The 25519-nt window shown below is 45.3% G+C and overlaps 1 protein-coding gene and 1 non-coding gene across 4 annotated transcripts in view; both read right to left on the minus strand.

Annotated features, from left to right (window-relative positions):
• CNN3 (calponin 3) overlaps window positions 1-25519 on the minus strand; it is a 711458-nt gene that overhangs the window by 17234 nt on the left and 668705 nt on the right. The gene's annotated exons all lie outside the window — the stretch shown is intronic.
• Window positions 17762-17833, minus strand: TRNAG-UCC. The gene has a single exon. It is a non-coding gene; the product is annotated as a tRNA-Gly (tRNA).

Here is a 25519-nt window from a genome sequence, read left to right on the forward strand (position 1 = left end):
CCTCGGGGGCTGTGGTGAGACCTAAGGGGAACTGATAATGACTGGCTCCTAACTTGAAGCGATTATGTCTCCTGGAACGCCTGTCTATCTTGATATGATAACAGGTGCCCTGGAGATCCATGGAGCACATCCAGTCATCCTCGCATAAGACAAGGCAGAATGGACTGAACAGTGACCATCTGGAACTTGGACTTTTTGACTGCTAGACTGAGCTTGCTGAGATCCAAAATAGGACACAGGTCCCAGGTCTTTTCTGGCACTTAAATGAAGCGAGAGCAAGTTCCGGATCCTTTTTGTCCTGTTGGGACCTCTTGAATGGCTCTTTTTTGTAGAAGTTGTTGAAATTCCTTGAAGGCCAACACCCTCTTACGGGGTGGAATGCTGGGAAGGTATCTTCATATGGGAGGAAGTTCCGAATGGGAATGAACTAACCCCTGGAAACGATGTTTAACACCCACTGATCAGAGGTAATGTTTGTCCAGGCTAGTGGGTGAAGGGAAATGCGGCCCCCGACTGCCTCCAGGTTAGAGCAGCTGGGCAACCCCTCAGGACTGCTGACAGGGCTGTTTAGAGAAGGGTTCCCTGGAGCCCCGATTTTGCAACCCCCCCCCCGCCTGTAGGGCGGCATCTGCCACTGAAACCTCTCCCCTGCATATGGAAGAGGAATCATCAGGAGCATCCTGGAAGGGAGACGGACTTCCAGGACCACATCTTCCTAGTTCCTCACTGGATACTGCATAAGGGACCTCTGAGGAGTAGGAAGCCTGATCCCGGCTGCAGACAAAGTCTTCCCTTCCTACTCACTGCGGTTCACAGTGTCCTTCTCGAAGGTCCAAAGAAGGTGGTCCCATCAAAGGGGGCATTGGTAAAAGACACTTTGAAGTGTTCCGCAAACCTGCATAAATGTAACCAAGCATGCCACCTTATAGCTATGCCGGTAACTGCTCCTCGAGAGGTAGCTTCTGCAGTATTGGAAATTAGCCTCATCAAGAAACTGGTGAGGGACATCAAGAATAGAAAGCTTGGGAGATACCTTTCAAAGTCCTCTGCCGGCAACAGCTCTGTAAGGGAAGTGGAGTTCTTTGACCAAATCCTTTTGGAGGCAGGTAAAGTGTACCCAGAAGTTAAACGCCCTCAGTCCAAAGGTAGCTGAGGCATACACATGCTCCCTCTGATGGTCTATCATCTGGGACTCCCTGTTCGGGGGATGGACCGTGGAGCTCTGCTCTGCCAGCTCCTCCTTAGTGGCAGTGGCAACCACGATGGCAAATGAAGGGTCTCCCCCCTGAGCCATACCTTTCAAGAGAAGTTTATTGCGGCGTTCCGCCAATACCATGGGGTTGAATGCGGCACAAATGTCTCATTCAGCCTCCAAGTGCAGAGTCCATAAACAATACAAGTACTCCTCTTGTGAATTGGGCCTCTCCTGACCGCACGACGAGTGCTTTTAAACTCAGAGGGCTTTTCAGACATACTAAAAGGAAAAAGCACACTGCAACTACAGAAAACAAACTACAAGAGCCCTAACAGCTAAGAAAAGTGTGCCAAAAACCCAACGACCAGCAGCAAACTATTCAAACTAGCTAAAACTAAGGGAGGGGAGAAAACTATTTAAAAAGCTAAAAACATCCTAAAAGGAGTTAAACCCACTAAACTAAGCTAAAGTAAGGCCAAAAAACTTAAATCAATCACTTATCTGGAGGCAAGAGCCAAGGATCGCGTCTGTATTAAATAGTGGCAAAAAAGATCTGAGGGTTATAGAGCAGCAGAGGATTATGGGAGAGGGCTGAGCTTGAGATTTGGATCCGTCTATGTGAATGTTGCTGGCTTGGATCCAATGTTGGACCCAAGACCCTACAGTGATGAACAATAGCACAGATAAAGTACAGTTGTGTACACTTACCATAAATGTATATGTTCGAGTTTATTCACTGTTGCAGTCATCACATTTGGGTTATCCCTGCCAGGGTAGCCCTCGGCCAGCCCGAATACCAGAGGCTTAGTATTTCTACATTGGTTGCTGTCGCTTCATGACTGACATCAGGTCGTCAGTAGTATAAAGTAAGGCAGCGACGCCATTACGACAGTTTTTCTTGCCCTGTCAGGAGCCCCCAAGTGGGAGCCAGGAAATGGTGGAAGAACCCCACCAGTAGAGTAAAAACCAAAAAGAAAGCAAGGAGAGAGATGGAGAGAAGAGGGGGGTGGAGGGAGGGAAACCAGGACTGCAACAGTCAATACACTCGAACATTTACATTTATGGTAAGTGTACACAACTGTACTATGTTCTTCGTGTTTCACTGTTGCAGTCATCACATTTGGGTTGATTCCCAAAGCTGAGAAAAAGGGTGGAGGCTGTCAAGGAGATTAGGGGCTGGCTAGGATGCCCTGGAAGACTGCAGCAGCAAAGCCTGCCCTGGATTTGGAAAAGATAGGCAGGTTGGTAATGCTTGGTGAAAGTGTGAACAGATGTCCAGGTGGCAGCCTCCAGGATGTCCCTGGTGGGGACTCCTCCGAGGAAAGCTGCTGAGGTGGTGGGTGCTCTGGTGGAGTGAGTCCTGACCCCCTTAGGGGGAGGTTTTCCATGTTGCTTGTAACAAAAATGGACGCAGTATGCTATGCATTTGGAAATTGTTTGGAGATGGCTTTGCCCTCTGCCCCTGCAGCAAAGCTGATAAGTAATTGATCAGTCTTTCTGAGTGATTTAGTCCTGTCTAGATAGAATCTGACCTGTCTGTGCACATCTAGAGAGTGCAGGATCCTTTTCCCCCTTGTTTTGTGGGTTAGGGGAATAGGTGGGCAAATGAATAGATTGGTTGCGAGCTACACTAGACACCACTTTGGGCATGAAAGATGGGTTAGTCCTGAGGGACACCCTGTCAGCATGGAAGATGAAGGGCTCTACAGCCATGAGTAGTTGTAGCTCGAAGATTCTTCTGGCTGAAGTGATGACCAGAAGAAAAGCGGTCTTCCAGGAGAGAAATTTTAACTCTACTGAAGATGCTGGTTCAAAGGGGGGCAGAGTGAGCTTTTCCAACACAAAGTTTAGGTCCCAAGCTGGGGCTGGTGCTCTTCTGGGTGGCCTCAAGTTGCTAGCCCCGCTTAGGAACTGTTTGATCAGAGGGTGTGAGAAAAGGGGGTGCTCAGTGTGGAAATTAGCAGAGATAGTAGAGGCATGAATTTTAATAGAAGAAAAGGAGAGACCAGTGTGTAGCAGGCCAGCTCGGTAATCCAGGATGAGAGGTAGGGAGGGTTGTGCCGTATCGGCTCCTTTAGCCTGAATACAGGTGAGGAACCTTTTACATTTGTCAGCATAAGACTTTCTAGTGCTAGGGCGCCTAGCCTCACTTCTAATATTCTAGAACCTGTTTACTTAGGTTGGCAGATTGATCAGAGGTCAGGGAATAATACAGGCTGCCAGGTTGAGGGTCTGCAATTGGAGATGCATGAATTCTGACTCCCTCTGGGTCAGGAGGGTTGAGGTCTGAGGGAGATGGCATGAGGGTAGTGGGAAAAGGCTGCACAGCAGTGGGTACAAGTGCTGGCGAGGCCAGTCTGGAGAAATCAGAATGGTCTTTGTTTTTTCCTCCCTTACTTTGAGCAGTACTCTGTTGATGAGAGGTAGTGGGGGAAATGCATAGACCGAGAGATTGACCCAGAGGAAGGATAGGGCATCCACTTTTCAAGCCATGCAGTGATGCTCACTGGTGCAGAACATGGTGAGCTGATGGTTGGTGTGGGAGGCAAACAGGTCGACCTTCGGGATGCCCCATTTCTGAGTTATCAGGGTGAATGTTCTTTGGTCTAGTTGCCACTCGTGCGGGTCCAGAAGATTTCTGCTTAAGTGGTCTGCCAGAGAGTTTGGAGAGCCTGGCAGGAATTGTGCTAACAGGTGGAGTTGCATGGCAGAGGCTGTGTGCCAAAGGGTCATGCCCAACTTGCATAGAGGGGTAGGAGTGAGTCCCTGCCTGCTTGTTGATATATGACATCACAGTGCTGTTGTCTGTTTTGATTAGGAGAGCCCCTGAGGAGAGAAGGGGCCTGAAAGCTGTCAATGCATGCTGGACAGCTAACATCTCTTTCTGGTTGATGTGCAGATGGATTTCCTGTGGGCTCCATTGGCCCTGTATGCACCTGCCGTCCAGCTGTGCACCCCAGGAATAGTCAGTCTGTGGTGAGGGTCTGGGCTGCGAGGGCTGGTGAGAAAGGTAGTCCCTTGTTGTGGCAGCATGCTGCTGCCCACCAAAGAAAGTCTTTCCTTAGGCATGGTATCATTGATACAAGAGTTTCCAGGTCTTGAACGTGTTGACACCAAAGGCTTTTTAGGTACCACTGTAGTTTCCTCATATGCAGTCTGGCATATGGAATGAAAAGAATGCAAGATGCCATGAACGCCAGAACTTACAGGATTTTCCTTGCAGATAACTGGGGTCTATTGAGAGAAGTAGGCTGTCAGGTATGTTTGCTTTTCTGGTGTAAGGAATGCCATCTGGGAGGCTGCGTCCAGGCTTGCTCCCAGGAATATAATCCTTTGGGTGGGTACTAGTTTGGATTTCTTTTCGTTGATAGTGTACCCTAGGGAGGTCAGTATTGACTTTACAAAGGCCAGGTGCTTGATCAGCTTTTACTGACTGTCTGCCTGAATTAGGCAGTTGTCTAAGTATGGGTAAATCTGGATATTCCTTTGTCTGCAAAAAGCAAGGGCCGGAGCTAGACATTTTGTGAAAACTCTGGGAGCAGTAGATAAGCCAAATGGGAAGCGCAGAGAACTGAAAATGCACAGATCCTGCCCTGAAACGTAGATATTTCCTGCCTGATTCCCTGATAGGAATATGGAGGTAGGCCTCTTTTAGGTCTAGCGTGGCTAACCAAGCACTCTTGGTAAGCATGGGTAGGAGTTGCTGGAGGGTGAGTATTTTGAATTTTGGTATCACCAGGAATGTGTTTAGAATTGATAGATTGAGGATAGGATATCAGGTGCCCTCTTTTCTGGGTATCAGAAAAAGTCTGCGGTAAAAATCTTGGCCTATCTGTTCTGCTGGAACGTGCTCTATTGCCCTCAGAGAGAGGGGGGGAAAGGACTTCCTTTTTCGTCTCTGCCCACTGGTTTGGTGGTAAAGCTGGGAACCATTTTGGGGTTGGAAGTGTGTGGAACGAAAGTTTGTATCTCAGGGACACTATGTTGAGGACCCAGCGATAGTTGGTAATGGTGGCCCAGGTACTTGTGTGGAAGGAGAGTTTTCCTCCTAGGGGCAAGTGTAGGTGGGCAAGGAGAGTCATTGTGAGTTCTTACCATGAGGCGGTGGTTTAAAACTCCCTGGTTTTGAAGTGGAGGAACTCCACTGCTTTGATCTCTGCATTCCCAGTGGCTGCTGTCTGGGGGGTCTGCTTCCCCGGCATCGGGGCTAAACTGCTGGTGGGGGTAGGAAAGGACCAGTGCTTGGAGGGGCAAGACCTGTTGAACCTGGGTGGCTGGACCTGTAGGAAATACTTAACTGTCTGCATAGATTTAGCTTTTTCTTCCATCTTTTTTAAGACCTCTTCTGCCTTGGCACCAAATAAGTTGTCTTTGTGCAAGGGTGCATCCAATAATTTAGATTTGACATGGTCTGGTAAGGACTGTTCCTTAAGCCAAGCATGCCTTCTAAGGACAGAACCGGTGACTGCTGCCCTGCAAGAAGCTTCTAGGGTGACAAAACCACAGTCTAAGGTGTGCTTAGTTACTTGACTTGCAGAATACCTTAACTCTTGTAACTCTAGATTCTGCACAAGCAGGAAAAGACACTTTTTGTTTGAGGAGTTCCATGGTATGTTACTGAAATTTTAGCATATGCAACTGACAGCAAGAGTAGCAGAGGTGTATACTTTTTTACCCCATCTGTCTAGTGCTTGGGAATCCCTATCTGAGGAGGTGGGATTCTTAGCAGAGGTTGCTTTAATTCCTTTAGGCCCTTGAGAAATTACCTCAGGGTCAGCAGTAGGATTTTTGAAAATACATTTGTGTGAGTCAGGGACTCTAATACCAGTCAGGCTTTTTGGTGGGGGCAGGAGGGAGGGTGTCATGAGTCAAACTGGATTCCAGGAAAACGTCGTCCACAAACATCCTGGATTGGGAGAATGGCCAGGGTCTGTGCTGTGGAAGATCTATGAATTCTCCGAGTCTCTTTTTAGACTAAGGGTAGTCCTGACATTCCCATTGGAAATGCTCCCTTAAGGTATGAAGGGTTTCCCCAAAGGAGAGGCTGAAGGAATGGATTCCTCTGCATCAGAATCCTCATAAGCAGAGGGGTTGCATGTCTTCACATTCAGATGCATCAGACTCCTGTTCAGATAAAACTACTGGGGACAGATCTCTTTTCCTTTTGGAAGGGGTAGCTTGGCTTCCTCTGATCAGCATGATAAAGTCTTCCACCATTTTAAATCATTAACCCCGAGTACCATCCCATAGCGCCTCTGTGCTTAAATCCAAGCACGCTATGAGACAACAGGAATTCCATAATGTTAACCCAGAGTGCCTTCTTGCAGTGCAAGTACGTTTAGAGCCCGTAATTTCAAGCTATTGCTAAAAAATAAGTTGAAAAAGTAACTGAACGTTGTCAGTTACCTTCTCAACTTTGGCTTTGTAGTGGAGTTGCCCGATGGTCCTATTGGACTTTTTTGATAAAATTGGCTTTGAATGCTCCCTCTCTTTTCTCATCGATTACAGCAAACCCAGTTCCGTCTGCGTTTCCTCATCAAATGGTGGCAGCCAGTTGGATTTTGCATAACACCTCCACCCCCAGTTGTAAGAGTCTACTGTCCTGCCCCAATAAATTGAGGGTCCAGCAGCAGCTATTCCCCCCCCCACACACACACACATTTGCAGAAATTACCTGCTTTGCTACTGGATCCCTCGATTTTAATTCTGTCCTGATTTGATAACTGTACAGGAGAGTACGGTCACACTGAAACTAAATCAGCTACAATGGATATCTTATCGCAACAGACTTCACCAAGTATGTTTTTATCTCAAGGTATAGTACTGTACAAGTTTTGCAGGACCCCTGTATCGTGTGTTGCATCACCTGTTAAGGTCTGAAGGTTGAAATGCTTGAGATTCCAAAGCCTTACCCACCTATACTGTGTTGAAGTCTGCATATTCCGTAGTTATAGCCGTAGCTAGTAGGAGTGACTTTTGCTGTGTGTGTTTGCATGTCTGTCTGCTTGTGTGAGTGAATGCATGCATGAAAGTAGAATGTATGTGTGTGAGTGTGAGTGAGTGTGTGAGTGTGTGAGTGTGAGTGAGTGAGTGTGAGTGTGTGTGAGTGTGTGAGAGTGAGTGAGAGAGTGTGTGTGAGAGTGTGTGTGAGAGAGTGTGTGTGAGAGAGTGTGTGAGAGTGTGTGTGAGAGTGTGTGTGTGTGTGTGTGTGTGTGTGTGTGTGTGTGTGTGTGTGTGTGTGTGTGTGAGTGTGTGTGTGTGAGTGTGTGTGTGTGTGTGTGAGTGTGTGTGTGTGAGTGTGAGTGTGTGTGTGTGTGTGTGTGTGAGTGTGTGTGAGTGTGTGTGTGTGTGAGTGTGTGTGTGTGTGAGAGTGTGTGTGTGTGTGTGTGTGTGTGTGTGTGAGTGTGTGTGTGAGTGTGTGTGTGTGAGTGTGTGTGTGTGTGTGTGTGAGTGTGAGTGTGTGTGTGTGAGTGTGTGAGTGTGAGTGTGAGTGTGAGAAAGAAGAGGAGACTGTGTGTATGAGAGCGAGTGATCAGTGTGACAGATGGAACAGTTACTTTACAGTCACGAAGCTGCTATTTAGCGAGTGTAAAATAAAAGTCATGGCAAACTAAAAGTGTGTGTGTATGTTTCTGCGGGTGCAAGTGAATGAAATTAGGCAATGTGTGAATGGGTGAAGGAGACCATCTGTGTCTGTGTGTATGAGAGCGAGTGATCAGTGGGACAGATGTGGTCCAAAACATGCATAGACCAGCTACCAGGGCATCACAGAAAAGAATAATTTAATAGCAGCTGTCCCCCTGTTTTATAAAGTTTCTTTTAAATGGATTTCCCACCGTTAGCCTTTTTTAATAAACCCTGTTGAAACAACATTTTATCATAACTACTGCTGTTCATTTTTTTATGGGGGAGTTTTTTGACAAGTTACCTCCAATGCTAAAAGCTTTTTAGCACTGTTAACTGCAGCAATATTAGTTACCAGTAGAAGAATGCAGTTTGTGCGTAGCTTGAGGCTGTCCCTTTGTGTGAATTTATGTAGCCAATCAGACCATCTGCGACTCTGCGAGAGGCATCTCAGAAAGTACAGTTTTGTACCTACCATAAATGTAGATGTTAGAGTGTATATACTGCTGCAGTCATCACACTTGGGTTATCTGCCCAAAGTCTTGGTCTGGCGTCGGCTGTCGTCGCTTCTTCCCTGACTTCAGTGCGACAGGGATATAAAAGAGGCAGCTGACGCTATTTTCTTCAGTTTTTCTTGCCCCAGATGTCAGGTGCCCCCAACTAGGAAGGCAATACAAATAACTATGCAAAAATACCTTAGTAGATAAACAAAAGTACTAGCTGTTAGCAAATACACCATAGAGACAAGCATCCAATTGATTGATGTACATGGAGTTATAACTAACACCCTGGTATGGAGAGGGGATGGTGGGAGGGTAACCTGGACTGCAGCAGTATATACACTCGAACATCTACATTTATGGTAGGTACAAAACTGTACTATGTTCATCGTGTTATACTGCTGCAGTCATTACACTTGGGTTGAATCCCAAAGCTATGGATGGGTGGCTGGTACTAAACTGGGTTAGGCGAAGCTAAGATGCCCTGCAAAACTGCAGTGGCAAAGCCAGCTCTGGTTTTTGAGTATAATGGAAGGTGGTAGTGCTTGGTAAAGGTGTGCACTGAACTCCAAGTAGCTGCCTCCAGAAGGTCCTTGGTTGGAACCCCCCTGAGAAAGGCTGCTGAGGTTGCTGTAGCCCTGGTAGAATGGGACCTAATATTAACAGGCACTGCTTTCCCATGGTGTGAGTAGCAAAAGCGGATACAATGTGCTATCCATTTGGAGATGGTCTGTTTTGAAATAGCCTTTCCTTGTGAACCTGCAGCATAGGATACAAACAGTTGGTCAGTTTTTCTGAAGGTCTTTGTCTTATCTAAATAGTAACGCAGCTGTCTGTGAATGTCACAAGAGTGAAGGAGTCTTTCTCCTTTATTCTGGGGGTTTGGATAAAAGGTGGGTAAATGAATGGTCTGATTCAAAGCCACAGTGGATACTACCTTTGGCATAAAGGTAGGGTTAGTTCGTAAAGAGACTCTGTCCTGATGGAAAATGATGAAAGGTTCCACTGCCATAAGTGCCTGTAGTTCTGAGACCCTGCGTGCTGAGGTGACAGCCAGCAACAGAGCTGTTTTCCATGACAAGTATTGTAGTTCTTCTGAGAAGGCTGGTTCGAAAGGAGGCAGTGTTAATTTTTCTAAAACAAAGTTGAGGTCCCAAGCTGGTGTTGGGGGTTTCCAAGGGCGTCTTACATTTTTAGCCCCTCTGAGAAACTGCCTTAGTAAAGGGTGAGAGAATATGGGAGGATCTGTATTATATTGAGCTGAAATGGCTGAAGCATGGATCTTAATGGATGAGAAAGAAAGGCCTGTGTATAGCATTCTCAGTTAAGTATTGCAGTATTTGAGGAATGCTTGGTATCCACGGATTTTGGCCTTTAGCCTGGTTCTATGCACAAAATCTTTTCTATTTTTCTGAGTAAGTTTTTCTGGTGCTGGGCCTCCTGGCCTCCAAAATGACATTCAGGACGTCCTTTGAGAGAAGTGTTGATTGATAATTCAAGGTATTCTCCATGCAGCTAAATTTAAAGCCCTGAGCTGACTGTGAAGGATCTGAGAGTTTTGCTGAGTCAACAGAAGTGGGAATTGAGGTAAGATCCATGGAGGGCTGTGAGTCAAGTTCCTTAGTAATGGGTACCAGTGCTGACGCGGCCAGTCCGGAGCAATGAGGATCATTGGTGGTCTCTCTGATCTGACTTTCAGTAATACCTTGGTCAATAGAGGCAGTGGTGGGAAGGCATAGACTGTCAATGCTGTCCAACTGAATGATAGGGCGTCCACTTTCCAGGCTAGAGAATGACAAGTCCTTGTGCAAAATTTCTGTAGTTGGCAATTGTTGGGGGAGGCAAATAGATCTATGTCTGGGCGTCCCCACCTTTGAGTTACTGAAAATACTTGTGGGTGTAGTCTCCACTCGTGAGGATCTGCCATATTTCTGCTTAATTCGTCTGCCAATATGTTTTCCTTTCCTGGCAGGAATTGTGCTTGCAGTTGCACTTGGTAAGTCAATGCTGTGTTCCACAAGGTCATTGCCTGTCTGCATAAAGGGTAAGAGTGTGTTCCTCCCTGTTTGTTTATGTACCACATAACTGTGGTGTTGTCTGTCCTTATTAGTAGTTGTCCTGGATGCAAGAGGTCTTTGAAGGCTGTCAGTGCATTTTGCACAGCTAGCATCTCCTTTTGGTTGATGTGTAGATGCATTTGTTTTGCAGACCATTTGCCCTGTATGCAATGTCCTGCCATGTGTGCTCCCCAGGCGTAGTCTGAAGAATCTGTTGTCATAGTTTGGTTTGCTGGAGGTAGGACAAAAGGAAGACCCTTGTTTATTTGACATGCTTGAGCCCACCATAGGAACTCTTTTTGAAGGCTGGGAATGAGAGGTATACTTGTTTCAAGGCTGTGCCTGTGTTGAGTCCATACACTTTTCAGGTACCATTGTAATTTCCTCATATGGAGCTTTGCATATGGGATTAGTTGAATGCAGGATGCCATGAACCCCAATGCCTGCAGGATTTTCCTTGCAGTGAGCTGGGTAAAAGTTGCCATCTTTTGGAAGTATTGAGTCAATTGCTTTTGTTTGTCTGGCGCGAGATAAGCCATCTGGGCCGTTGTATTTAAGCTGGCACCCAGGAATATTATCTGTTGTGAGGGTATTAGCTTTGACTTCTGTTTGTTTACTGTGTACTCTTGGCAACTGAACAGCTTTGTTACAAATGCCAGATGCTGTAACAGAATGTCCTTGCTGTCCACTTGGATCAGGCAGTCGTCCAGATATGGATAAATTTGTATTCCTTGTTGTCTGCAGTATGCAATTACTGATGCCAGGCATTTCGTAAATACTCTGGGCGCAGTAGATAAGCCAAAGGGCAATGCAGAGAATTGATAATGCGTTGTACCTGCCAAAAATCTGAGGTATCTTCTGCAATCTTGTCTGACAGGGACTTGCCTCTTTGAGGTCCAACGTTACCAGCCACACTACCAGGAAGAAGCTGCTGTAGTGTGAGCATTTTGAATTTGGGTACCTCCAGGTATGTGTTTAGAATTGAGAGGTCTAAAATGGGTCTCCAGGCTTTGTCCTTTCTTGGTACTAGAAATAGTCTTGAGTAAAAACCTTGACCTTGCTCCTTTGTAGGTACCTTTTGAATTGCTTTCATATCCATGAGAGCTGAAATTTGTGTTTGCGCTTCTGTCCATTGGTTTGGAGGCAGATTTGGCATGCCTCTCATCTGTGGTACAGTGTGAAAATGAAATCTGTAGCCTCCAGTAATAATATCCAGAACCCATTTGTCTTTTGTTATGATGCACCAATTTTGTGGAAATAGAGCCAGTTTTCCTCCCAAAGGAGCTGCCAGAGCAATTTTGCTTGGCAGGCGAAGGGGGAAGTCATTGTGTTTGTTTCCTGAAGGGTTGAGATCTTTTGTCTCCACCTCTGAGTTGTTGTATGCCACTGTCTAGGCCTGAAAGAACCTTGTGGCTGGCCTCTGCCCCTTGGGCGTCTGTACCTACCCCTTTGGGGTCTGTCTGATGCAGGAACGGACCAGTTTTTTGATGGCCAGTTTCTGCTGAAACGAGGAGGTTGTACCTGTAAAAAATCTTTAACTGTCTGCATAGATTTTGCCTTTTCTTCCATTTTCTTTAAAACTTCCTCTGCTTTGATACCAAATAACACATCTTTCTGCAATGGAGCATCCAGTAACTTAGCTTTGACATGTTCTGGTAAGGCTTGCTCTTTTTAGCCAAGCATGTCTACGTATTACAGACCCTGTGACAGCTGCTCTATATGAGGCTTCCAATGAATCAAAACCACACTTGTAAGGTATGCTTTCCCACCTGTTCTGCTGCATGCAGCAAATCCTGCATCTCTGAAATCAGGTTGATCTGTCTGAGGGATCATTTTCTGCTTTAACTGTGCAATCAAGTACTGCTGGTATTTTAGCATGTGGAATTGGCAGTTTAAGGCCCTCATGGCCAAAGTGGCAGACATATACACTTTCTTCCCCCATCTTTCTAATGCTCTGGAATCTCTTGCAGAAGGTAGTGGATTCTTAGCAGTAGAGGCCTTAACCCCTTTGGGGCCCTGGGAAATGGTTTTGGGGTCTGCAACAGGGCTTTTATATAGAAACGTACGAGTATCAGGAACTCTGTAGTATCTGTCTGGTTTAGCTGGTGCAGGAGGTAAGGAATCTGTGTTTAGACTAGATTCGGTGTAAACATCCAAAATGTCTAAAACCGGAGGAATTGCAAGGGGTCTATGCTGTGGAAGAAGAAGAAACTCACAGAGTCTTTTCTTAGAGTCAGAGTAATCCTGGCCTTCCCAGTGGAAGTGTTCCCTCATGGTGTGTAAAGTTTCCCCAAAAGAGTAATCGTCAGGGGGGGGAGACAGAGGGAATGGACTCTTCAGCATCTGAGTCTTCATAAGGAGGGAAGGAGTAATCCTGGTCCTCAGAGTTAGCTGAGGAAATGGATGCTTGGTCAGAGGAAGGATAATCTTCCTCCAGTCTAGGTCTTTTGTCAGGAGGGGGTTGGGAACCCCTGATAAGGGTAATTAAATCCTCAGCCATCTTAAGCATCTGTTTTTTAGGCATAGGGGCCTGTGGGGGGGGTATCTGTGGACCCGGTTTCCTAACTTTTAAGGGGGTTTTAAGTTTAGCATAAGACTTAATAGAGATAGTTGTCGGTTTGAAGACACCTTCAGAAACCGAAGGCCTGTCCGAATTCTCCGGATCACAGTCAGGGTTGGCGTCCATGGGGAGAGATGGAACCGGCTCCTGAGGCCTAGCTGAGTCGGTCTGGGAGGCCTTCGGAATTTCTACATCAGCGATAGTCAGGGGCTGCGTAGGTGCCTCGCTGAAAACCAGAGAACCGGCGGCAGGCCTTGCTGAGGCCTCAGTATCTGGTCTTGGCCTTGGCTGCCTGTCCTTATCCTTGCGTTTTTTAATCATTGCTGATGTCGGTTGATCCGACGACATGCTATAGTTAAATTTTCTGCCAAAATAATGTCGGGCGAAATCTGCCCGACGCTTGATTGTACGTTTGTTGAACCTAGCACAAAACCGACAACCAGCGACGTCGTGGTCTTGGTCTAGGCAAGGAATACAATAAGAATGAAAATCCTTATGAGGTATTTGCTTCCCACAAGAAATACAATTATTAACTTTGTCTGACATCGGTCTGAGGCAAGAAAAGTTTCCCCAACGGGGTACTTAGCTTTAAAGAAGACTTAGGGCTGAAATTCGATTCAAAATTCTCAGGAGCTGGCCGCCACAAAATAATGAGGATGTTTGTGTTTCAGACTTCATTTAGTTTAGAAGATGCATGCTAAAGCAAAATTTGTTATTCTAGAAACTTTCCAATTTTATAAGAGCAATGTTTAAAATCCATCATTGATTTTGGGCCTTTGTTCCCCTTCCCCCTCAATACCCTTGGCACTGTCCAGAATTTTTGCACTAAGACGTAAAGAAAGCAGCTATACCAAGACGCTCGCTGCCACCTCTCACAGCACAGTTCAGCTAAAAAAAACGGAGCCCTTTTTGTAAAATCCTGCAAATTTATTGAACCAAAGTTGAGCGCTTTCTCTCGCCGAATGCGAGCTTCCTCAGAACAAATTATTCATAATATGACAGAGTTTATATACTAAAAGTGGCGCCAAAACATAACATTTCATCAATTATCCAATTACTGTGTATAAGCAAATACTACTAATCCACATTACATAAATAACACTATTCATAAAAATCACAATTCATTTATATGAATCTGTAATGTAAAAAATACTTGAAACATATTATTCTAAAAGAAGAAGTGGTTTGATAGACAAAAAATCATTAATCCCTGGGTATGTGGTGGCATCTGTATAAATTTGCCACCATAATTCTCTATATGCCAGATAGTTTTTAGAATTTCCTCCCCTGGGATTATTCCTTACCATTTCTAAAATTCCAAACTTAAAAAAGTGATCTGTGCCATAATCTAAAATGTGTCTACATCTGATTTTTATGAACAGTGTTTTTTATGTAATGTGGATAAGTAGTATGTGCTTAAACACAGTAATTGGATAATTGATGAAATGTTTTGATTTGGCGCCATTTTTAGTATATTAACTTTGTTATACTATGAACAACTTGTTCTGAGGAAGCTCGCATTCGGCGAGAGAAAGCGCTCAACTTTGGTTCAATAAATTTGCAGGATTTTACAAAAAGGGCTCCATTTCTTTTAGCTGAACTGTGCTGTGAGAGGTGGCAGCGAGCGTCTTGGTATAGCTGCTTTTTTTATCTATCGTTTATTTATCCAACACGCTATTTTTCAGGACTAAGACGTAAAGAGATATGCCTGTATAAGTTTTGCTTTCCAACTCATGTGGACTAGATTGAAGAAAGTACAGTTGTGTACACTTACCATAAATGTAGATGGTAGAGTGTACTCACTGTTGCAGTCATCACACTTGGGTTATCTGCCAGCAGGTAGCCCTCAGACGGCCCAAATACCAGAGACTTAGTATTTCTGCGTCGGTTGCTGTTGCTTCAGGATTGACATCAGGTGTATAAAAACAGGCAGCCGATGCCATTACATCAGTTTTTCTTGCCCCAAATGTCAGGAGTCCCCAGATTGGGAGCCAAGTTACGGATGAAAAAAACACCACCAGTAAAAAGTAAATACCAATAGCCCTGTAAGGGGTGAGTAAGAGAAACAGAGAAGGAGAGAGAGAGGGGGCTGGTGGGTGAGGAACCAGGACTGCAACAGTGAATACACTCTAACATCTACATTTATGGTAAGTGTATGCAACTGTACTATGTTCTTCGGATTTCACTGTTGCAGTCACACACTTGGGTTGAGTCCCAAAGCTGAAGAATGGGTGGAGGCAGTCAAGAAGAGTTGGGGCTGGCTAGTATGCCCTGCAGGACTGCTGTTGTAAAACCCGCCTTGGATTTGGAAAAGATAGGCAGGTGGTAATGCGTGGTGAAGGTCTGAACAGAACTCCAAGTAGCAGCTTCCAGAATGTCTCTGGTAGGGACTCCCCTCAGAAAGGCTGTAGAGGTTGAAGGTGCCCTAGTGGAATGCGTTCTGACCCCGAGGGGGTGGTTTCCCATGGTGTTTGTAACAGAAATGGATACAGTGTGCTATCCATTTGGAGATGGTTTGTTTTGATATCGCCTTGCCCTCTGCCCCTGGTGCAAAGCTGACTAGTAACTGGTCAGATTTCCTGAAGGGCTTAGTCCAATATCAAGGTAGAATCTGAGCTGTCTGTGCACAAATAAAGAGTGCAGGATCCTTTCCCCCCTTATTTTGAGGATTAGGGAAAAAGGTGGGCAAATGGATAGATTGGTTGAGAGCCACACTGGACACCACTTTAGGCATAAAAGTAGGGTTAGTCCTGAGGGAGACCCTGTCAGCATGAAAAATAATGAAGGGTTCCACAACCATAAGTGCTTGTAGCTCAGACACTCTTCTAGCTGAAGTGATGGCCAAAAGCAAGGCTGTTTTCCAAGAGAGGAATTTTAACTCTGCTGACGCTCAAAGGTGGGGGAGGGGGGGTAGTGTGAGCTTTTCCAGCACAAAGTTAAGGTCCCAAGCAGGAGTGGGGGCTCTTCTTGGCGGCCTTAAGTTATTAGCCCCTCTTCAAGAACTGTTTGATGACAGGGGTGAGTGAAGAGAGGTGGCTCAATGCTGTAATGAGCAGAGATGGCAGATGTAAGGATCTTAATGGAAGAAAAGGATAGGCCTCTGTGGAGTAGGTCTGCTAGGTAATACAGGATGAGAGGTAAGGAGGGTTGTGCTGTATCCGCTCCTTTACAGTGAATCCAGGAACAATACCTTTTCCACTTAACAGCATAGGATTTCCTTTTGTACTGGGACTTCTGGCTTCACGAATGACATCCAGCACCTGCTTGCTTAGGCTGGCCACTGGAAGAGAATTCAAGGAGTAAGCCAGGCTGCAAGATTCAGGGTCTGCAGTTGCGGATGCAAGATCCGTCACTCCTGCTGAGTGAGGAGGGTTTGGATCTGGGGGTAGGTGCCATGGTGGCACCAGTGACAAACTGCGCAGTAGTGGGTACCAATTTTGGGGCGGCCAGTCTGGGGCAATCGGGATTGCCCTTGGTCTTTCCTGCCTGATCTTGAGTAGTACTCTTGTAAGAGGCAGAGGGGAAAATGCATAGATTGAGAGGTTTACCCAATGGAAGGATAGGGCATCCACTTTCCAGGCCTTGCTGTGAGGTACCCTGGAGCAGAATTTGCTGAGCTGGTGATTGTAGGGGGAGGCAAATAGGTCCACCCTCGGGTACCCCATTTCTGGGTTAGAAAGATGAAGGTGTTGAGGTCTAATTGCCACTCGTGGGTCCAGGAGATTTCTGCTTAAGTCATCTGCCAGAGAGTTTTGTTTGCCTGGCAGGAATTGAGCTTGCAGGTGAATATGCATAGCCAAAACTGTTCCACAGGGTCATGGTTAGCCTGCAGAGTGGGCCCCCCCCCGTTTGTTAATGTACCACATCACTGTGGTGTTGTCGGTTTTTATTCGAAGGGGCCCTGGTAGGAGTAGGGATCTGAAAGCTGTCAGAGCATGCAACAGCTAGCATCTCTTTTTGGTTGCTGTGCAGATGAATTTGATTTGGGCTCCAGTGGCCCTGAATGCACCTGCCATCCAGATGTGCACCCCAGGCATAGTCTGATGCATCTGTTATTAGGGTCTGGGCGGCATGGGGTTGTGTAAAGGGAAGTCCCTTTATTGTGGTTGCATGCTGCTGCCCACCAAAGAAACTATGTCCTGAGACAAGGTATGATAGGTATGACAGTTTCCAGGTCCTGAGAATGTTGGCACAAAAGACTTAAGTACCACTGAAGTCTCCTCATATGCAGTCTGGCATATGGAAGTAGTAGAATGAAGGAGGCCATGAACCCTAGAGCCTGCAGGATTTTCCTTGTGGATAGCTGGGTTCTGGTGGCCATTTGAGCCTGTCAGATAGGCTTGTTTTTATGGAGTAAGAAATGCCATCTGGGATGCAATGTCCAAGCTTGCACCCAGGAATACAATTTTTTGACTGGGGACTAGTTTTGATTTCTTTTCGTTGATAATCTACCCCTGGGAGGTTAGAAGGCCCTTTATAAATGTCAGGTGCTGCAACAGCTTTTCCTGACTGTCTGCCTGAATCAGGCAATCATCCAAATAAGGGTATATTTGCATCTTTCTCTGTCTGCAGTAGGCAATGGCTGGAGCCAGGCATTTTGTGAAAACTCTGGGAGCAGTGGTTAAGCCAAAGGAAGTGCAGAGAACTGATAATGCGTAGATCCTGCCCTGAAACGTAAACATTTCCTGCATGAGTCCCTGATAGGGATGTGTAGAAAGGCTTCCTTTAGGTCTAGGGTGGCTAACCAGGCATCTTTGGACAGCATAGGGAGAAGCTGCTGTAGAGTGAGCATTTTGATACCATCAGTTTAAATGTACAGACTTCTTGCACTAGCCAGGAATCAAACCCGGGTCAACTGCTTGGAAGGCAGCCATGCTCACCACTATACCACCAATGCTACAATCCAAGTGTGATGACTGCAACAGTGAAACACGAAGATCACTTCCCTCTTTACCATCCATTACTTGGGGTCTAGGTATTTTACAGCTCAGATAGTGTGCCCATCTGTTGTTTTGAGAAGGAAAGTACTATGTCCAGGCTGCCCGCTCTGTCTCTTGGGCCAGTTCTCATACCTGCATAGACAGTCATCACAGGAGATAGAAGGGAGTTCCCTCTTCTTGTTATGTACCACATTACAGATATTGTCTTTTCAGGACTGACAGGGATTTCTGTTGCCAAATTTGTTTAAATGTTCAGATTGCCAGAATGATTGCCATCATCTATTTGATACTTATACACCATTTTCTGACGTTTCTCTTCCATTCCCCCACACGAGTTTCCCATGCAGAATCTGAAGAGTCTATTATGAGAATTTGGGACCACGACTCCACTCAGACTGGTGCTCCTAGGTTCAGAGAGATTTGCAGTATCCACTACATAAACGTCTGATGCAAGGTACAGGGGGGAATGCTAGTCTAAGTTACTGGCTGGAGTAAAAAAAAAAAAAGGTACCAGATTGCCGTCATTCACAATATACTATCCAATTAGTGGGCTATGCATTGTGCTTAGTTATAAACCTGTTTAGTAGACTGTGCCATTTACTTGTGTTTTTACTGTTTTCTCTTTGCATTTGAACCTGCAACATTTACCTGAATTATTTTTACAATGTACACGGCATTCAAGTATTTTATGTGCTAAGAGTATTCATTCACATTGTTGCATTTCTAGGCTGTACTTTTAGTCACTTGTCAAACTTAGAACAAGTAGCCAGCTTTTGAAAGCTCCGAGTGTCATCTAGGTCATGTATAGTTGGTATAATTGATTCTATCAAATAGAGTACAGGATACATTTATTTCAAATGCCCTGGCTAAATTTCCTTGTTAAGGAAAAAGATGATCTTATCAGTTTAGTCCTGTATTGCTGAGGTTGGAAACATACGCACAAATGGAGGGAAACCCTTCATATGAGATGAAATAAGTAATTGGGAAGTACAATCCAAATGCGAGGTTACACTGGTTTATTGACCTTATGTACCTGAGCGGTGCGTATATTATTTTTAGAGGACAGAATAGGTGAATCTTTTCATGTGTATATATATTTTTAATGTATTAGATTGTTTGTTATTTTCTGCTTAATTTAGAAGTGAAATGCCCAACATGCATAGACTTCTGTTCTTATGATTGTCCACATCTGTCTGCAAATTGTCCACATCTGTCTGCAAAAAAAACAAACAATGGTTGCATGAATAATAGAATAGAAGAAATTGAGTATAGTATTGATTTCTGTCCAAGTTGATGCTGGTTTGAGCATGCTATCACTGATTGGTAGGAACCCCAAGCAATGCTTCATATTTTGGTGCTTGTATATACTCGGACATACTACTCAAGGGGGCATTGTGGGTAATGTTGCATTTTGGTGCTTGTACATACTTGACAGGACTGTTGTTGTAAATTCCACTCAGTTTATTTAGTTGGGATAGCAGCAAGTATGATTTTTTAAATATTTTTGTAAATAACTGCTATAGAGCATGTAATTGTGGCATGTGATATCTCATTTTGAAGACAGTATTACTCCTTACAACATGGTAAAAGAAAGTACAGTTGTGCACACTTACCATAAATGTTGATGTTAAGAGTGTATTCGCTGTTGTAGTCATCACTTTTGAGTTATCTGCTTGTAGTAGCCCTCAGTCGGCCTGATTAACAAAGGGCAATGCAGAGAATTGATAATGGGTTGAACCTGCAAGAAATCTGAGGTATCTTCTGCAATTTTGTCTGATTGGGACATGCAGGTATGCCTCCTTGAGGTCCAATGTTACCAGCCAAGACTCCTTGCCCAGCATGGGAAGAAGTTGCTGTAGAGTGAGCATCTTGAATTTTGGTACGAGTAAAAATGTGTTTAGGATGGATAGGTCCAAAATAGGTCTCCAATCTTTTCCCTTCCTTGGTACCAGGAATAGCCTGGAATAAAAACCTTGACCTTGTTCGTGCGTAGGTACCTCTTCAATAGCTTTCATGTCTATGAGATCTGTAATTTGCCTTTGTGCCTCTGCCCTTTGATTGTGTGGCAGGTTTGGCATGCCTCTCATTTTTGGAAGGGTGTGAAAATGGAATCTGTAGCCTCTGTTTATAATGTCCAGGATCCATTTGTCTTTGTGACAATATGCCAATTTTTGAAAATAATGCCAGCTTTCCTCCTAAGGGGGCTGCCATTTGAGTCTTGCTTGGCATGCAAAGGGGAAAGTCATTGGGCTTGCTTTCTGAATGATTGCGAGTTATCCTCATCACCTCTTTGTGTAGGAGCTTGCCATTGTCTGCCTCTAAACGATCCTTGGGATTGTCCTCTGCCCCTCGGGCCTGTATCTGCTTCTTTGGGGTCTGTCCATGGCTGAAAAGGACCAATTTTTGGAAGGCCAATTTCTACTGAAACGTGGGGGTTGTACCTGTAGAAAATCTTTGACAGTTTGCATTGATTTAGCCTTTTCCTCCATTTTCCTTAATACCTCCTCAGCATTAGCACCAAATAATACATCCTTTTGAAGAGGGGCATCTAGTAATTTAGCTTTGACATGATCAGGCAAGGTTTGTTCCTTGAGCCAGGCATGTCTACGTATGACCGATCCTGTAACAGCAGCTCTACATGAGGCCTCTAGAGCATCAAAACCACATTGTAAGGTATGCTTACCCACTTGTTCTGCACTATGCATCAAATCCTGCAACTCCTTCAAGTCTGGTTGTTCAGGTTGTGACATTTTACTTTTCAATTGTGATAACAAAAACTGTTGGTATTTTAGCATATGGAACTGACAGTTTAAGGCCCTCATGGTTAAGGTAGCCGAGGTATATACGTTTTTTTCCCCACCTTTCTAAGGATCTGGAATCTCTCTCAGAAGGTAATGGATTTTTAGCAGTGGAGGCCTTAATTCCCTTGGGGCCCTGTGAGATGGTTTCTGGGTCAGCAGCATGGCTTTTGTATAGAAATTGGTGCGAGTCAGGAACCCTGTAGTACCTGTCAGGCTTAACTGGGGCTGGAGGCAGAGAGTCCGGGTTAAGGCAGGCCTCGGAATAAACATCATCTAGGATGTCCAAGACAGGAGGTATAGCCAGAGGCCTGTGCTGAGGTAGTAAAAGAAATTCCCTAAGCCTTTTCTTGGAATCTGAATAATCTTGGCCTTCCCAGTGGAAGTGCTCCCTTAAGGTATGCAAAGTTTCCCCAAATGAGTAATCCTCTGGGGGGGATACAGAAGGAATGGACTCCTCCGCATCAGAGTCTTCAAAAGGGGAGTAAGAATGTTCCTGATCATCAGAGTGCTCTGAAATAATGGAGCCCTGATCAGAGGAGGGGGATTCTTCCTCCACTCTGGGCCTTTTGTCCGGTGGGGGTTGAGAACCCCTGATAAGAGTAATTAAATCCTCAGCCATTTTAAGCATCTGTTTTTTAGGCATGGGGCCTGGAGATGGGCCCTGTGTAGCTTGTCTCTTAGAGTGCATGGCTGCTTTAGACTTAGTGAAAGCCTTGATGGAGAAAGAAGAGGAAGGTCTGAAGACACCTTGAGTGGAGGTAGACCTGTCCACATTTTGAGGTTCAACGCCAAGAGTGGCTTCGGTATCTGTAGTCGGGGTGTGGGCCGAGGAGCCTGCGACCTCGGGCACAAGAGGCACCACCAAAGAAGTGTCGTCGGTAGTCAGGGGCTGCGTAGGCGCCTCGCTGAGAACCGGACCACGTGTAGTCGGCTTTGGCGTGGTGTCGGTAGAGGCCGCGGACCTCGTGTGTCGGTCCTTATCTTTGTGTTTTTTAGACAAAACTGGAGTCAGAGTATCCGACGACATAATATAGTTAAATGTTTTTCCAAAATAATGCTGGGCGAACTCCGCCTGATGCTTAATGGTGCGTTTGTTGAATGTAGCACAAAAGCGACAGACCGAGACGTCGTGGTCTGAGCCTAAACAAGGTATACAGAGGGAATGGGAATCCTTATGCACCGTGCGGCAAGAAAGACTGAAGAAAATGGCGTCGGCTGGTTCCTTTATACCCCTGTCGCACTGATGTCAGGGAAGAAGCGACGATCACCGACGCCGGACCTAGACTTTGGAATTCGGCCGACCGAGGACCCGCCTGACGGCAGAGAACCCATCTGTTATGACTGCAGCTGTATATGCACGATGAACATCTGCAGTGGCAAAGCCAGTTCCGGATTTAGAGAAAACTGGCAGATGGTAATGCTTGGTGAAAGTATGTACAGAACTCCAGGTAGCGGCTTCTAGGATGTCCCTGGTAGGGACACCTCTGAGAAAGGCTGTAGAGGTAGATGCAGCCCTAGTAGAGTGGGGTCTGATCCCCTGTGGGACAGGTTTTCCATGGTGTTTGTAGCAGAAATGAATGCAATGGCCTATCCATTTGGAAATGGTTTGCTTTGAAATAGTCTTCCCCTCTGCAGCAAATGCCACAAGCAGTTGATAAAATTTCTTTTGAGGTTTAGTTCTGTCCAAGTAGAATCTAAGTTGTCTGTGCACGTCTAAGGAGTGCAGAATCCATTCCCCTTTGTTCTGTGGATTAGGAAAGAAGGTTGGCAAATGTATGGACTGATTAAGGGCCACACTGGACACCACCTTGGGCATGAAGGAGGGATTGGTCCTGAGGAACACCCTGTCTGCATGAAAGACGATGAAAGCCTCCACTGCCATGAGGGCCTGTAATTCAGATACCCTTCTTGCTGAAGTGATTACTAAAAGAAAAGCTGTTTTCCAAGAAAGGAATTTTAAGTCCGCGGTGGCAGCTGGCTCGAAAGGAGGAAGGGTGAGCTTTTCCAATACAAAAAGTTGAGGTCCCACTGGAGTTGGAGCTCTCCTGGGTGGTCATAGATTTTTGGCCCCTCTGAGGAACTGCTTAAGTAGTGGATGAGAGAAGAGGGATGGTTCTGTGTTATAATGAGCTGAGATGGCTGAGGCATGAATTTTGCTAGAGGAGAAAGACAGGCCCTTATGAAGCATCTCAGGTATTGTAAAATCTGAGGTAAATTGGGCACTGTTGTGCTCATCCCTTGAGCTTGGTTCCAGGCATAGAATCCTTTCCATTTTTCAGCGCAAGACCTTCAGGTACTAGGCCTTCTTGCCTCTACAATGATATCCACCACTGGTTTACTGAGGCATGGTAAAGGAGAAATTATGTTATTAGCCAGGCTGCTAGATTCAGTGTTTGAAATTGAGGGTGCAGAATTTGGTTCACCTGCTGAGACAATAGAGTAGGAGTCTGAGGCAGGTGCCATGGGGCCCACAGTGACGCACTGAGCAAGAGGGGGTACCAGTGTTGGCATGGCCAGTCTGGTGCAATCAAAATCGTCCTTGGTTTGTCTTGCTTGATCTTTACTAGTACTTTGGAGAGCAGAGGCAGAGCGAGAAAGGCATAAACTGATAGGTTTTTCCAGCTGAAGGACAGAACATCCACTTTCCAAGCTTGTTTGTGTAGAGTCCTTGTGCAAACTTTGTCTAATTGATAGCTCTGGGGGGATGCAAACAGGTCTATATCTGGGCTCCCCCCATTTGCTTGTCAACATGTTGAAAATCCTTTGATCCAGTTTCCACTCGTGTGGGTCCATGAGGTTTCTGCTTAGTTCGTCAGCCAGTGTGTATTTAGTTTTCCTGGCAGGAACTGAGCTTGTAAATGCACTTGGTAGCTCAGGGCTGTGTTCCACAATGCCATGGCTAGTCTGCATAGGGGGTAAGAATGTGTAACCCCCTGCTTATGTACCACATAACAGTGGTGTTGTCCATCTTTACCATTAATTGTCCTGGAAGAATGTGGTCTTTGAAGGCTGTCAGAGCATGCCATACAGCTAACATTTCTTTCTGATTGATAGCAAGTGCTTTTGACCTGGGTTCCATTTGCTCTGAACGCACTTTCCTGCCAGGTGAGCTCCCATGCATAATCTGATGCGTTTGTTGATAGGGTTTGGGAGGCAGGGAGTGATGTGAATGGTAGTCCCTTGTTTTGGCAGCAGGCCACTGCCTACCAAAGAAAAGTACAGTTTTGTACCTACCATAAATGTAGATGTTCGAAGATCCACATTGCTGCAGTCCTAACACTTGGGTAGTCCGCTGTTCCAGTCGGCCCGAATACCAAAGTATATGGCTGACGTCGGTCAAGGCGCATTAGTCTGACGTCAGGACGTCAGGGTACAAATGCGCATGACCGACGTCATATCCTCAGTCTTTTCTTGCCCCAGATGTCAGAAGACCCTAAAAAGATAAGGCCAAAACCAAAAAACACCAAACACTCCTGCACCAAATATATGTACAATATATACAAATTTACAAGAGTATAACCCCACCCACACAACCACCCCTAAACACAGAGGGAAGGAGGGAGGTAAATTGGACTGCAGCAATGTGGATCTTGAACATCTACATTTATGGTAGGTACAAAACTGTACTATGTTCTTCATTCCACATTGCTGCAGTCCTAACACTTGGGTAGAATCCCAAAGCAGAGGTAAGGGAGGCTGGCAAATCATAAAGAAGCAGGAGCTGTCAACATGCCTTGCAAAATAGCTGTGGCAAAACCAGCCCTAGATTTAGAGTAGAGAGGAAGGTGGTAATGCTTAGAGAAAGTATGCACTGAACTCCAAGTAGCTGCCTCCAAAATATCCTTAGTTGCCACCCCCCTTAGAAATGCTGTTGAAGTGGCAGTAGCTCTAGTGGAATGAGGCCTAATCCCAGCTGGAATCTCCTTGCCATGATGGGAATAACAAAATGCAATGCAAAACCCAATCCACTTAGAAATAGTTTGTGTTGACACAGGCTTGCCCTGAGAACTCAAAGCAAAAGAAACAAACAACTGCTGAGACTGCCTAAAATCCTTAGTCCTGCTTAAATAATAACGCAACTGCCTGTGTACATCTAAAGTGTGCAAAATCTTTTCCCCTTATTTTGGGGATCTGCATAGAAAGTAGGCAAATGAATAGTTTGGTTTAAAGCCACACTAGAAACCACCTTAGGCATAAAGGAAGGATTAGTACGTAATGATACCCTATCCTTATGGAAAATCAAAAAGGCTCAACCGCCATAAGGGCCTGCAATTCAGAAACCCTTCTTGCAGAAGTAATGGCCAACAAAAAGCAGTCTTCCATGACAAGTATTTCAATTCAGCAGTAGCCATGAGGCTCAAAAGGTTGTAGAGTAAGTTTCTCCAACACAAAATTGAGATCCCAAGCAGGAGTAGGAGCTCTACGAGGGGTCTTATATTCTTTGCCCCTCTAAGAAATTGCTTGAACAAAGGATGAGAAAACAATGGTGGGTCACAATCATAGTGAGCTGAAATTGCTGCAGCATGAATCTTAATGGAAGAAAGACAAACCTTTGTCCAATAACTCAGTAAGATATTGAAGAGCCACACTCAAATTAGGCTCAGAAACCTCCAAATTCTTTGCTGCACTCCAAAATAAAAATCTCTTCCATTTTTCTGCGTACACTTTCCTTGTACTAGGTCTTCTGGCTTCCATAATCACATTTAAAACTTGTTGAGGAAGTTGAGACCTGCTGTGTTTCAAAATAGAATATGCCAGGCTGTTAGATGAAGAGAGTGAAGCTTGACATTGAGTAGACGACCGTCCCTCTGAGACAACAGGTGCGGAATCAAAGGTAAAGGC

This window comes from Protopterus annectens, chromosome 10.part0 (genome assembly GCF_019279795.1).
Source record: "Protopterus annectens isolate FY-2018-M chromosome 10.part0, PAN1.0, whole genome shotgun sequence".
NCBI classification, from domain to species: domain Eukaryota; kingdom Metazoa; phylum Chordata; order Ceratodontiformes; family Protopteridae; genus Protopterus; species Protopterus annectens.